At 42.0% G+C, this 14,207-nt stretch overlaps 1 protein-coding gene across 1 annotated transcript in view; it reads left to right on the top strand.

The window, feature by feature from the left end:
• The window catches only part of EGLN1 (egl-9 family hypoxia inducible factor 1), a 34,089-nt gene that overhangs the window by 1,162 nt on the left and 18,720 nt on the right, over nucleotides 1–14,207 (top strand). The window lies entirely within an intron of this gene.

Raw genomic sequence — 14,207 nt, 5'->3', positions numbered from 1 at the left:
AGCCGGCGCTTCCCCGGGTGCGGGCGTGTGTGCGCGCACGTGTGCGGCTGTCTGCGGGGCTGCGTGCGTGTGCGCACGTCCGTCCGGCTGTCTGTCTGTCCGTGCGGCTGCCTGTGTGGGGCTGCGCTGTGCGTGTGCGCCCGCTGCCGCTCCGCTCCCGGGAGCCGGCTCATACTTGCGAGTCGTGTCCAGTTCTGGGCTCCTCAGTATGAGAAAGAAGCTCCTGTCTTTCTCTAGAGGGTCACAAAGATGATTAGGGGTTTCGAGCATCTCTGTCATGAAGAGAGAGTGCGGGAGCTGAGCCCTTTTAGTCTAGTGAAAAGAGGATAGAAGGGATGTAATTAATGTATGTAAATATCTCAGAAATTGATGTCAAAAAGACGGTGCCAGATACTTCAGTGTTGCCCAGTGACAGGACAAGTAGCAGTTACCATGAACTAAAGCACAAGAAGTTTCACCTCAACAAGAGGAAGAGCTTCTTTACGTTGAGGGTGGCAGAGCACTGGAACAGGCTGCCCAGGGAAGTCGTGGAGTCTCTATCTGGAAGCATTCAAAACCTACCTGGACGCCTTCCTGTGTCATCTGCTCGAGGTGACCCTGCCTGGGCAGGAGGGTTGCACTGGATGATCTCCAGGGATTTCCAGCTCTCACAGTTCTGTGACCCACGCGGGCCTGGGCCGCAGCCTCGACGGGCGGGTTGCTGTCCCGCGGGCAGCCTGGAGATCGCTCTCTACCGAGGGAAGGTGCAAAAGGGTTTGATTGCAGGTAAAAAAGGTGATCTTATTTATATGCCTGCGTTTTGTTAAAAACTCCTTGACCTGGGAGCTTATCCACTAGGTGATGAGTATTGAAATCGGAGTTCTTCGTGGTCTCCCGAAAAACACTGGTCAGACAGCTCTGACCAGCCTCGGGAAGCAGGGGGCTGGCTGCGAGGTGTCCCGGCAGCGGCGCTGGCTGAAGAGGGTGGAACCACTTGTGCACAGCGTTTGTAGGCATGAATGTGCCAGGTTTCGGTAAACCTTGGCTCAGGATGTGGCCTGCCAGGTGCAGGACTTAAAAATGTGGTCAGGAGACCCGCATCAGTGAGTGAGTGCCCCGGTGGCACAATAAACCCGTGAGTTACAGTGAGGCACTCTGGCAAATGGGTGTTGTGGCAGGCAGTGGTATCACAGCCATGGAGCAGGGCGGCTTTGGGCAGAGTTTTTGTTTTACTCTCATTAAGTCACTTTTCCACAAAAATCTTACTCTTTAGCTCTATTTTGAGACCCGAGAACTGAGTCAAAATCTCCCATTGTATTAGCCTAATTTGCGATTCCTTTCTAGTCCTTTAAATAAAATTCATGCTCTTAGTAGAGAACTAGTAATGAATATTCATCAGTAGCTTTTCAGCTTAATAAAAAAAAAAAGAGGGGTGAAGCCCCTTCAGACTTTGCTACCTCTGTTAAAGCATAAGGAAGCCAGTGAAATGGTAGGAGTCATCCTGCCGAGGTGGTTGCACTGTCACAGATGGACTGTTGTTGCTGCAGCTGCAGGATCTCAGCTGGTAGGAAGCTGCGGGAGGGAGGGAGGAAGGGAGAAACTGGACAGCAAAAAACAGCCCTGGATTTGTTCAGGGCACGGGAAACTCCTGTGATAAAGAAAAGAGGGTGGGAATTTTTTTTTTTCTTTGCAGTGCTGTCTTTGCATTTCTTCGGTTGAACCAGTACTGTGCTCAAACATTTCAATGGGAACATGATGTAGAGTCCTCTTAGATTCCTGCATGACTTTTCTAAGCCAACTTATCTTTCAGGCAGTCTTAAAGCTCCTCAAGGCTTCAAACTTGCACTCTAAAAATATCAGTGGTTTTGCTGGATTTCAGTTTTATGTAGCAAAAAGGAATACTGCTTCTGTTTTTCTGTGCCAGTGGTATGCTTCTGTAAAAAATAGGTGCCAAGGCTTTTGGAATTGTAATCCTCAAGCACGCCTGTAATTTCTGGACCACTGTATTTTATGTTCCTGCTTGGTTTTTGAAATCCCTCTCTTTGGGGAGTCAGAACAGGTGTAGGGATCAGATCAGTAAGAGCACAGTACTTTAGTCTTGGTGGCACAGAAATGCATTACTTTGTCTTCTTGCTTTCCCTTGCTTATTTCCCTGCAAAAGACAGTGCTTTTAGTGTGCAGGAGAGCTCAGTTCTCTAAAATGCCAGCAAAAGCAGAATGAAAACTGTTATTCACTCTCAATATTTACTTCAGAGTTGAATAAACAGAAGCAGATGATACCCAGAGTATCGCTTCAAATAACTTGTATTGTAATCATATAACTTGTAACCCATTGGTGGTGTTGGCATTGAACTTGCCGTCACTTCTGTGGCAAGTGTCTGTTGAAGTGCACTTCAGCTGTATGGAAGCAGTGTATGAAAAAGAAAGAGGAAATGGGTCTGAGGTGTGTATATATATCCTGAATCTCTTGGCTTGTAAATCTGCCTGTCAGGGAAAAAGCTGTTATGTTAATAGGATCTAATTCAAACATTTACATTCACCAGGGCCAGTCCACTAAAGCAGAGAACATGAAATAAGGTAAAATGTTGATTGTGACCTGAGATTTTATGTTTTAAAGTCTCTGATAGGTGTTTTCTCTAGGTTACCTGGGCCACCTAGAACTGATCTGCTTATACTGATGTGGTTCTGCCTAGTCCTGAGTGTCAGCAAATTACTCTCCAGCCTGAAAAACAGCTATATAGCTCTAGTTATAAACTAGCCAGGCACCTTTGAGGTGTGTGGAGACAGCAACAAGTATAAGAGAGTGGCTAACTATTTACTCATCTTGGAAGTCCTGACTTACTGCATTCCTTGCTTTTGTTCTCTTTCTTTCCAGACTCTGCTTCCTTCTTTTCTCTAGCAGACAGTGGCACATACGTGCATATTTGAGCTCTAGTGTCTTTCTCCTACTTCCTGCTACTTTATAGTTTTTACTTCTTTCATCTTTTCATAAATCCCCTTTTTTTTCTTTTGTCTTATCAGTTGCCACATTTGTACATGCATGTATTTCTGGGTTTTGCCTGTCCTGTTCTTATGTGACTAGTGAAGGTAAAAGCCTGGTCATCAAAATCAGGAAAAGAAATTGTCCTGAATCACACCCCAGCTGAGATGGTTTTTCTTCCTTCCCCATATGGAGCATGAAGAAGGGGTTAGGGGTGGTGTCAGGTTTATGATTTTTTTTTTTGCTAGCTTTCTCTTTCCTGTTTTGTGGACTCTCTCATCTGAAGCTTACATCATTTACTGGTCCTGGAGTAATGCTGTGACTTCCCAGTTGTGGACTGTGTTCCTAATAATCACCATATAACCAGACATCTGATCCATCAGCTATTCCTCTTTCTGCTCACCATTACACCCAGTGCCAGCCGTCTCCTAAACCCTACCCTCTGCCTTTTGTTGGAAGGACATTAAAATAGACAGTTTGACAGGCCCACTTGCATCCCTTTAGTTTTTCCTTCATTCCTACTTCTAGAAACCTGTTAGGAGACCAGTCCTGTTCAATTTGCTGCATTTTAATGCTCTCCTCTCTCTGCTAATATGCTAGTGACACCCATTGCTTCTCAGCCACCTGTAGCTTAAAAAAATTCTTTATTTGTTACATATCGTGCAAACTTGCTTTTCTGCTTTTTCTGTCAATTGCTTATCTCTTACTCTGGAGATCCTGGAGTTTTTGAAGACCTAGAGGACCCTAGCTTAAGACTAGTCTAACTGTGCCCTATTAAATTAGATTCTTTCAAAGTTAGTAATGCTCCTTTAGAAAATAATTCTCTAAGAGTGAGTGAATTTCTTGTACCCTGCTGTTAGCTTTTTTATAAACTGGACAGAAGAGGCTCTCTGCTCTTGCTACTTATTTATGTTGCAGCTTTTCTACAAACATGTTGGATTAATGTTACCAAGGAAAAGTAAGATTTATGAGTGTTCTTTCCACTGTATCTTATTCTACAAAATATAACTGTAAGCATGTGTGGCAATAAGAAGACAGTGAAAAATAAGGGTGAATAAGGACTTGGCAACCAAGCAGGTACTGGAAAGTGATGATGATGCCAAAACTGTGGTAGAAGAAAGGAAAGAAATCACAGGGGCAGGTGTGCAGCTCAGGTAAGTCCTGCTCTGGTGGAAGATCTGTGACTGGAGATCTGGGCTTAGGAATGTCTGTAAAGTGGAGGCTTTCCTTCAATTTGCTTGTGGCAATGGAAATTATACTGATCCTCCTGTATCATTCTGGAGATCATTTCACTATCACACCTCAAAATTATTTCTTGGTAGAAAACTTATTCATCTAATTGCTTCCTAGTGAATGACCTCATGTATGGCCTTGAATTTGCCACTGGGTTGTGGGAAAAGTGTGGATAGGTCTGTCTCAGTCTCCCAGTACTCACTTGTGTTGCTTGACCTTGATACAGAACATGACCAATGCTCATCCTTATCTGTTGGTTGTTTCCCTGACAGCAGCGCTTCTGTTGATGATGTTGTTTTCTTGTAGATGAGTGTGCTGTCTGCAAAGGACTGTGTGATGATCCATGGATACACAACAGCCTACATGCAGTTCTTAAATCCCTGTTGGGAGTAGAGCCCTGACATGTGACAACTATAGTTTTCATTTTTTGTTCCTTATGTACAAGCCTTTTGGGTCCCAGGTGAAGGAGGTGATCAGAAGAGTTGACTGGGTTTTCTCCTGCAAAAGATCTTTTGATGGAAAAGCTCAGCAACATCCAGAAAATACTCTTGTTTACAGCCAACTTTAGCATTGCTGTGATTCTGACAGGTTCTTCTGTTAGAGAAAATTACAGAGATATGCTGGTTTCTGAGGGCAGCTGTGTGGTGATCGCAACTTCAAAGTGTGGTATGAATATAGTGTGTCCAAGGGTGGGGAGCACCACCTGTGACTGCTAGAACTTCTCCACACCCCTGTGTGTTAGGCTGTAGTTCAATGAACATTTTGGGCTCGCAGCGCTGGAGTAGTCACTCTTCTTTGCCAGCACAAGTATTTACATGGCCATCCTGTGAACTGGTTTGGGGAACTGATCCATCTGAAAAATAAACTGGCAAAAGAAGTGCTCCTGGTTCAGTGTTCGGATGTTTGTGCTGGCACAGAGGACTGGCAGATGGTGAGACTTTCTTTCAGCAGCAATGCAAATTTATGCCAGTTTAAAGTGTTTGCCAAACTACAGCCTTAGTTTAGCACTTGAGTCTGATTCTCCCAAAATTTGCCCTTGAAGATTCAAATATAGTTTAAGAAATCTTTGCTAGCTATGTATTTTTTTTGTTTCTTAACTTTTCTCTTTTTGCTCTTTTGTATCAGAGTGAGATTTGGTTCTTGCCATCAGAAACACATACTTCTGTCCTCAAAGAATCTTTCTTACAACAATTTCATACAGAAACTTGGCTCGTCTACCCACTAGGTGATCCCATATAGCATGTACAGAGGAAACATGTATTTTCCCAAATGAAAATTGATTTCCCCCATGCTCCCAGCTTCAAAATCAACCTGCTCTTAAGCTTTATTGGCTGCTCCTATCCTTTTTCTAGAGTTTTATTAGCATCAAAGATGTTCTTGACCTCTCTTTCAAGAGAGAGCTGGATTGGTGTCATCTGCCATAAACTGTGTGCTGCAGCTTGCTTCTGTTTGCTGCTAGTAAGGAAGGTTCCTGCTCAGCCCCATCCCCTTGTGTTAGCTCCAGTGCTTGTTCTTCTTGCTTTTCCAAGCCATTTTTGACTGTAACTAGAGTTGACATTTTTTTAGTTGTTACTGTTCTGGAGATAAGGAACCTGTAGCATTGTAGTTTGTGCTCATCAGTGATTTTGTGCCCTGTGGATAATTAATTTTTTCCTGTCAGTGATATCAATGATTTCTTGACCGTGTTGCTACTTTGATGTTCTGTGCTGTCTCTTCTGCACAGAATGGGCTCATTTAGTACTAAGAATCAAGTAGGATGCTTCTCATAGTTGTACAGCTTGAGAGGAAGAGCTGTCTTCCCTTCCCTGTGGCCTCTTGGACTGAAATTCTTTGCAAGTGATGTCCTGCCAAGTCATAGGACTGTCTGAACGGCAGTTCTCAGATCCCTGGGTTTGTTGTATCAGTAACCTTGACTGGTTGGTTGAGAGATGTTTTCCTTTTTTCTAAATGGTGCCTAATTTCTGAATAGGCTGCTTGGTATTTCCTGAAAAAATAAATTGGCAGCATATTATTCTCTTCTGTGGTATTTACTGTGTTCATTAGATTTGTAATTCAGTTGGATAGCCTGTCTTGATTAATATCTGATGGCTCTTGGCTTGAACAGGCTAGGTTGCTATTGGAATTTTGCAGGATGCTGTCTTTCTAGTTGCTTCTGTGTTCTGTACTGGGTGCTAGTATATATGTTTGTATCTCTAGGTATGTACATAGTGTACTTGGAGTTTAAATGAAAGCTTTCTCCTGCAGCAGAAAGGAAACTTGTTATAAAAGGGAAACGGATACTCTATGTAAAGCAAAAATTTCTTCTTGCCTATCTGGAGACTAAATAATTTCTCTTTAGACTCCTTAGAAAGCTCTTGTACAAAGACAGCACTTTTTTCAGTGTAAAAATTAATTTTGGGACTGTTGTGAGTGGGTTGGTTAGTGAATTCCTCAGTAGGACACTCGCGGGGTTCCCTGGCTCTTGTGCCGATGTATTTTGTTACTTTTCAGTGGGGGAGTGACTGCAAACAATGCAAGGACTGTACAAGTGTTTTTTGGAAATCAGCATACTCAGATTATATCAATTCAAGTTCTTTATTCATTGGCATGTTTTTTACACTCCACTAAGAAAACAGTATTTTGAAAGCTATATTTTTGGTGAATAGAACAGTAGAGTTATTTGACTTTGCAGTTATTACTGAGTGAAATAATCATTATTTATGATACCCTTTTTGTCTTCTGCATTTGTGACTTACTTAGACCCTTCAGAAGGAGGACTAATGCTAGTCTTTAAAGCCTTTTGGGAAAGTCATTTGGTGCTGATGAAATCCTTGCAAACTCCTTTGAGGTTCTGAAGGCTGTTGGTTAAGATGGGTGGTCAGGCGTATTTCCAGTGCAGGCTTGTGCCAGAATTAGCTGGTAAGTGGCAGTCGTAAGCTTCAGGTCAAAATCCACTCGCTGTTCCAGGGCAGTGTCTGTCAAAAATAGAGCAATGCTTTTATGCACGTAACAGCTGCTTACACTTGAAGACTTTCTTGTTCTTTGGTATTTAACTTAAAACTGCTTGAGAGTATTTTTGTTAGCACATGATGTTATAAATAGGAATCGGGTAGAAATGTGCGTGCCTGCACGTCTGGGCAGAGGTTGTGTGTGGAGGTAGGGTGGTTATCAATATGTTGTGTGCATAGTGCTCTAACAAAGAGATGAAGTCCATACTTGTAGGGTAACTAATGGGGCCTAAAGAAAAAGGTTATTTAATAACCAAGGATTAATTTTGTGGATTAATTTAGGCTCAGACCAGCTTAGAGCACATAGTTTGATCATGAAGGCATTCTGCATTGTAGAAATTATGTACACCTTTGAGGAGATGATGCTGTGTCATCTTAATGTGCTGCGGTGAGAGCAGAGCCTGAGACTGCCTTGCTTTGTTTCAGCAAAAACAAACATGATGTTGAAAATTATACAAAGATGAATGCAGTGAGGGAGTTGTTGGTATTTTGGGGTTTTTTTCCTCCTAGCAGGGTGGAGAAATTGTTGCATTGACTGTCAAGTTAAAAACTGTACTAAATGCTGAAGACATTAGGGCCTTATATGTGTTTGTTTGGTTTGGTTTATTTTTCCTGGGTTTTGTTTGTTTTGTTTGATTTGTCGTTTTGTATGAAGATATTTTAAATCCATTTCCAGGAAGAGCTTGTATTATCAATTCACATCAATTTGTTCCGTTGATAGCTTGAAATTCTCGGTGAGTTGGCAGAGGCTATAGGATTCTCTGCTGGGCATAGTCTTGCTGTGGTTTGCTGCCCTTCTGGTATGCCAGGGTCTGTTATCTTCCTGCTTGAGCACGTCAGACGGCTGCAGTTATATAGTTTATAACAGTCTTGACATTACTAGTCAAATGAAACAAAAATGTTTCAATAGTAGTTTACGTGACCATTGTGATAATGTGGAATTTAAATTGCTATAGATTAAAAACTTGTCCCAGCTTTGAGGCAGCAATCCTCATATGTTTAAGTTCTCTGGACTGTGAAAAAGTCCAGGGATGCAACATGTGTAAGGTTTCCAAAGTAGTTTATCAATAGTTAATAACATATCTCTCTTGTTGCTGTTCTCTGTCTTGTGCAAGCATCTGTTCAAGCGGCTAAACCTTGCCATGGGTGCCAGGATCCCTCAACAGCTTCTGCTGTATTCGAACAGTGTGTGGTCTGTTCTCTGCTGAAGGCATTGGGCCTTTCCAGTTTCAGTGGTTGCCGCATTGTTGTTCAGGCAGCTGGCATGCAGCCTTACTGCTGTGAGAAAGGAGACTGGGGCCAGTTGATAAGGGCTTCTTAAACTGACTCCTTTTCAGCTGGCACACTGGATGATGCCCAGTGAAATAGATGCTGGCTGAATTGTACCTCTGTTTGGCTTAACCTTATTTGTGTGTGCCTTAGGCCCCCTATGACAGTGCATCAGCCAGGCAGTAGCACTATTCATAGTGGTGGATTTGGTCTTTCAGGTCATACATGGAGATGCTGAGAGAGTTGGGGCTATTTATGTGGCAGAGGAGAAGGGGTGAGGGGACCATACCAGTGTGTACAGGTACTTGACAGGAGGAGTGAAGAAGAGGGATCCAGACTCTTGGCAGCAGTGCTCAGTGGAAAGGCCGTGGGTATGCTGAGATACAAGAAATTCCATTGAAATGAAATAAATGCTTTTTCCATTGTGATGAACCAAGAAGCAGGTTGCTACAGAGGTTGTGGAGTCTTCATCCTTGGAGATACTCAAAACCTGATCAGTGGTCACCCAGCCTGCTCTGGGTGACCCACCTTTCAACAGTGGGCTAGACCATGTGATCTCCAGAGGTGACTGCCAAATTTGGCAATCTGTTAAAATATTTTCTCCAGCAATGGCACTGTCAGTATAAGTCCTGCTTATTGCATCTCTGAATGAAGTTACCAGGAGTCTGTCTTCCTGCTAGTGTCATTCGCTCCCTAAAGGATCATTGTGGTCAAATATGCCAGTAATGTAACTGTTTGAAATATTCCTGCCTTGGATCCCTTTTGGTCATCCAGGTGGTCACTTTTACTAAGTCTGTGCTGCTGCCTCTTTCCTCTTTTCTCCCAAGTTGCCTGTTTTTCCATTCAAGTGTGCGTATGTTCATAGCACAGTCCTTTCCTAGCAAAGCTTGCTAATACTAAGCATGTGTACACTCCACAAGACTGATTTAAGCAAATGTTTAAGAAATTAAAGTCAATTGCCTGTAGGGGATTCATACTTACTCTCCAAAATTACTTTAAAGTTACATGTGATCTTGAGTCCACTTCTGTACTGAGAAGGCATAGTGCAGCAGGTATAGTTATCCTTTTCTTCCAAGACACACAGAAAAATGAAATATGCTGTTTCAAAGCCACAAACTACCAAAAAGTGCTTTTACTTTTAATATTTCATGTATTTTTACTTTTTTTTTTATTTGTAACAAACATCTGGCCAAATATTCTTTGTGGTACATTTCAGTTTTATTTTACTTATGAAAAATTCCACCCACTCCGTATTAAAAAAAAAAGTGTGGGGAGGGAACATTTGAACTGGTAAGAGTCAGGCTTATGTATTTTGCCAGGCTGTTGAATAAATAAAATCCTGCAGCTCTCAAGTTATGATCCTTACCTCTTCCATCTACTTTGTAGTCATTTTCTTTCATCTGTATTCCCCACACAAACTTGCTGCTCCTGCCTGCTTCCATCTTGCCTGTGCTCCCCTGGGGACCTTGATCTGCAGCAGTGTGTTCCTTTCCTGTTGCAGTAGAGGGGAGGGAGAAGGAGCAGGTGCTGAGAGAGGCTGCCTGCCCCAGCAAGGATGCAGAGGCTGAGGCTTGCCTCAGTTGCTGCTCTGTGCCAGGTACGGCAGTTGCAGGCACCCTGTCAATGGCCTGTCCTCTGCAAGGACTGTGTTAGAGAGATAAGAGCCGTGTGCCTCTCGGGAGTGTCAGCTTGGCCATCCCTACCGTATATCTAGTGGTAAATTGAAGCCAGATGGAGTTGTGTTCATCTGAAGTGACCTTCTGTATGAACTAGATGCTAGGCCATGAATTGTGGGTTAAAGGTAAGCATTTTAGAGGATTACCCAGTCTTACTATGAAAAAACCCTAAAATTTAAAGCCATTTGTTCTTATTGTTCAGATGCTGAAGACCCACCCTGCTCAAAACTAACACTTTTTGCATTCTGGCTAATTTGGTTTAGGTTCTAGCAGGCTGCCTTCTTGTGTTTGCTCAGTGGGAGTTCTCCCTTATCAATGTCTGTTTCACACAAGTATTTGCCATCTGTGTTTATACTACTATGTAGTTGTTGTAAATAATCAATAATTGTTCAGTATTTAAAGCTTCAAAGTGTATATAAATTATGTTCTCATATACCACTGACCTCTGGCAATTGAGGAGCTCTGAGACAGAGGTTGTATCTAGGCCACGCTCTGTAATACGTGCAGATGGATGGATACATTTGCCATTAATTTTTGTAATCTTGTTTTAAAAGCCATTTGTACTTTTGGCCTCTGCAACATCCTGTAACAGCGAGTCCTGCAGTTTGATTAGATGGAAAAGGAACTTCCTTTTGTTTAAAACCCACTGATGGTGATTTCAGTGTCTCTGGACTGTATTGTGAAAACTCACTTCCCAGTAGTTTACTTGTCATATTCTTTAAAAAAGTCTGGCACTTGCTTGCATGCATTTTTTCAGCTGACACGCTTTCCCTCCTAAATTGAAAAATTGCAGTCTTTTTTGTCTTTATCCAGTGGGTACTGTTTCATTATTCTAGTTATTCCTGCTGCACTTCTGTGCAGCTTTTTTGGTTATGCTGATCAAGATAAGGCAAGCAGAAGCACGGTATTTAATGTACGAATGTATCCTAATTTTGTACGCTGGCAGGGTGATGTATTCTGTGTTACCTTCTTTAGTGATTTATGACACTTCAGTTGCTTCCTCTGCTGTGCTGACATGAAGTTCTTGGGAGAACAGCCTGTATTTACTGAATTTTTTCCTAAAGTGATGGTATCCAGTTTAGAAGACACCACTGTATAAGAAAGATTTTTTTCTTTTTCCCCCAAGGGGTATTTCTTTGCACTTACTATTTCCTGAATTTCACCTCCTGTTTTGTTGTTTAGGCAGCTGGTACCATTTTACACCCCTCTGTGTGCCTTTCTGCAGCCAGGGCTGGGAGGGACTGCAGCATATTTAAGTACTGCAGGTAAACACCATCCCTCTGCTCCTTCACCCCTGTTTCCCAGGTCATATAGAAATAGTACAGGTTGTCTGGGAATCCTTCTGGTAACACCCCATTTTTCACTAAAAGGAGGTTAGTTTGCTGTAGTGAAGTTGCAACTGGAATTTACTACTTTATTGGTCTTTCCTTTGCCTGTTCCGTTACTAGAAAATGCCTTGGAAGTAAGATCCATGGTTCAAGTGCTTTATATTTAAAAATGTTCAATGTTTGCATTAAAATTAATGGGTTGAGTAAATTTGCATTAAATCTCTGCTATAGCTTGGACAAAATGACATGTAATGACTCTTGAAGGCCTCCTAACACCTGGCACAGACTCAAGAATAACACAGGAGTTCCTATACTGGAGTTCTGACTTTGTCATTTTCCTTAGTGAAAATAGAAAATGGGAGTTGTCCCACTCCTGAGCCAAGGCTATGCCAAAATTATATTTTAAGAGGTAATAAGATAAACATACATTATTTTTACCTGTTTAGTCCTATAGCTTTATATAAAGGACCTTATAAACATGGAAAATAATATTCCGCTGCAGGACATGCAATTTAGATGACGATACTATCAACTAGCTTTATTTTCAGTTTAATTGTCTCATATAGCAACTTGGATTTTGCAGATTTCTGGTTTTTACTGTGTCTTTTACTCTTTCTACACTCACATCCTGCTACTTTGAAGGAACACACCCACTGAAAGACAAAGCTAGTAATAAATGATGCTTCCTCACCATTGAGACTTCGAGTTCTGCAATTCAGCTTAGAATAGCTCCATATTAAAACCCCAGAGAAAACTTGCCTTTGAAGAGCAAAGATTCCACTGCACCCCCCTGCCTTCCTCCCTGCCCCCCACCCCTTCCCTTTGGGAACAGCTTTCTGGAGAGAGTGATGGAATTCTTCAGGGGCTCAGTAGGGAACAGAATTTGCCAGAGATAGGAAGATAGGGTCCCTTTGAGAATTTTTTTTCCTTTGAAAAATCTGTTACACTTTTTTTTTTCATCATCTTGCCTTCATTTTTAAGGAATGGTTATCTTTTTTTGGGAACCCTTAATTAAGGGTTGTCTTTACAGAGGACATAAATTCTTGTTTTCTGGAGTAACTCTGTTGTCTTCATGGTAGCTATATCACATTGCTTGTCTTGATCCTGGAAATAAAATACATCAATCGTTTTACTGATTTTTGTGTGCTCCAAGTGGGGGGATAAATTGATCAATAGGCTTGAGGGCAGAGCAGGCATTCAGAGAGGTAAGTAGCTTTTTGTAAGGCCACCCCATGCAAACATTTTACCTGGAGTACAGCTGATGTGAGCAGCCTTCTGCACGCAGTGGGTGGATATGAGCACAGTGCTGTGTGTAGAGCGGCAGCTTTTTTCTTATCTTTGGTTGCAAATCTGTGTGCTGAGCATAACCTTGGATGTCCAAGATGTTTTGTGGTGTGGTACATTAGGGGGCTGGAGGACACCCAAAAACAATTACAGCTGAGGCCTGCTGAGGTATCTCGCTCGTTAGTGCTTGCAGCTTGATTTCATGGGGTTAGTAGCAGGGTAATTGCAATTAAAACCTGTGCTGTGGAGCTTGCTCCCTTTGTTATTGCAGCACAGGATTGGCAAGTATATCCACTGTCCACAGGTCCTTGACCGCTCCTCCACTTCCTCCTTGTTTTTCCCTACAGCCTTTCCCTGGCTTCACATCAGCTTTCCTATTCTTGGTTGCCCATCTTCAAACAAGTGTGACTTTGAGAGAATACAGAAAAAGTCTTGGGGTCTGTAGTGTCTTTAGTATAAAGATAAAGGGCCCTTTACTACACATTGCAGAAATTAGTAAATCAGTTGGCTGCCTGCAGATAATTTTTTGAAGTGCGGCTCCTATTTAGAAACTGCTACCCAGTGTTAGTGTGCAATACTAGATGTAAATTTTAGGACATGTGTGGTTTATTTCCAACAATTATGTAGAAAATTTATTTCAAAACACAGTTTCTGCCCGAAAGACTATTTCTTCCAATCCTGAAAGCTGAAGTGATTGTTTGCTGACTTGAAGGGGAAGTTGACTGTGTAGAAACCTGGAATCTAAGATTTTTAGAGTTGGCTGCCGTTCTGTTTTTTCCTTAGTTCTTGTGATACTTGGTGTAACTTTCCCCCTTTCAATAATGCAGACTTTTGTCTGTGTCCTTCTGGTGTCTACTTTCTTCATCTTCCTTTCATGTCACTGTATGTTGTCTGTCCATCAGTAATTTCCACTGCTGTTGCCTGAGTTGATGATGAGTTCATACCTTGGGTATGAGTTGTTTCAGGTCATTTGCAAACTGAGCGAAACACTGTCATCCATTATGCTCTTGCCTCTTTTTTCTTCTTTTCTTTAATTGGCACAACGTTAAGCTGAGAACAGGCTTTACTTAAGCTCTGCAGATCTTGCATGTAGGTTGCATAAATATGTGCTGTGGAACAGTCCTCTTGTTCTGACGTGACACCTCTGATCTAGGCTACTATTGCTAATCCCCACGATCTCTCCCCAGTGAGTACTGTAGATTGCAAAGCCCTAGCTGTCCTTTGGTTTACCAGGAAAGTTTCTGCTGATTGGATTTTAAAGGACATACAGATAAACCTTTCTGCAAAAACCAAAAAAAAAAAGGAGGTGTGCATATCCTGTCTTGAAATTAATTATTTCTAGATGGGGTGTGGAATAGTGTATTTCTCTTTCTGACTAAATACAGTGCTTTTAAGAAGGTTTAAGAGTATGTAAGTGCTGGCTGTATGCTAACACAGCTGATGTTGAGATTTTTTGATTTTCTGTGTGAGC

The sequence above is a fragment of the Haemorhous mexicanus genome, chromosome 3 (assembly GCF_027477595.1).
Source record: "Haemorhous mexicanus isolate bHaeMex1 chromosome 3, bHaeMex1.pri, whole genome shotgun sequence".
Taxonomy (NCBI): domain Eukaryota; kingdom Metazoa; phylum Chordata; class Aves; order Passeriformes; family Fringillidae; genus Haemorhous; species Haemorhous mexicanus.
This window is presented reverse-complemented; position numbering and strand designations above follow the sequence as displayed.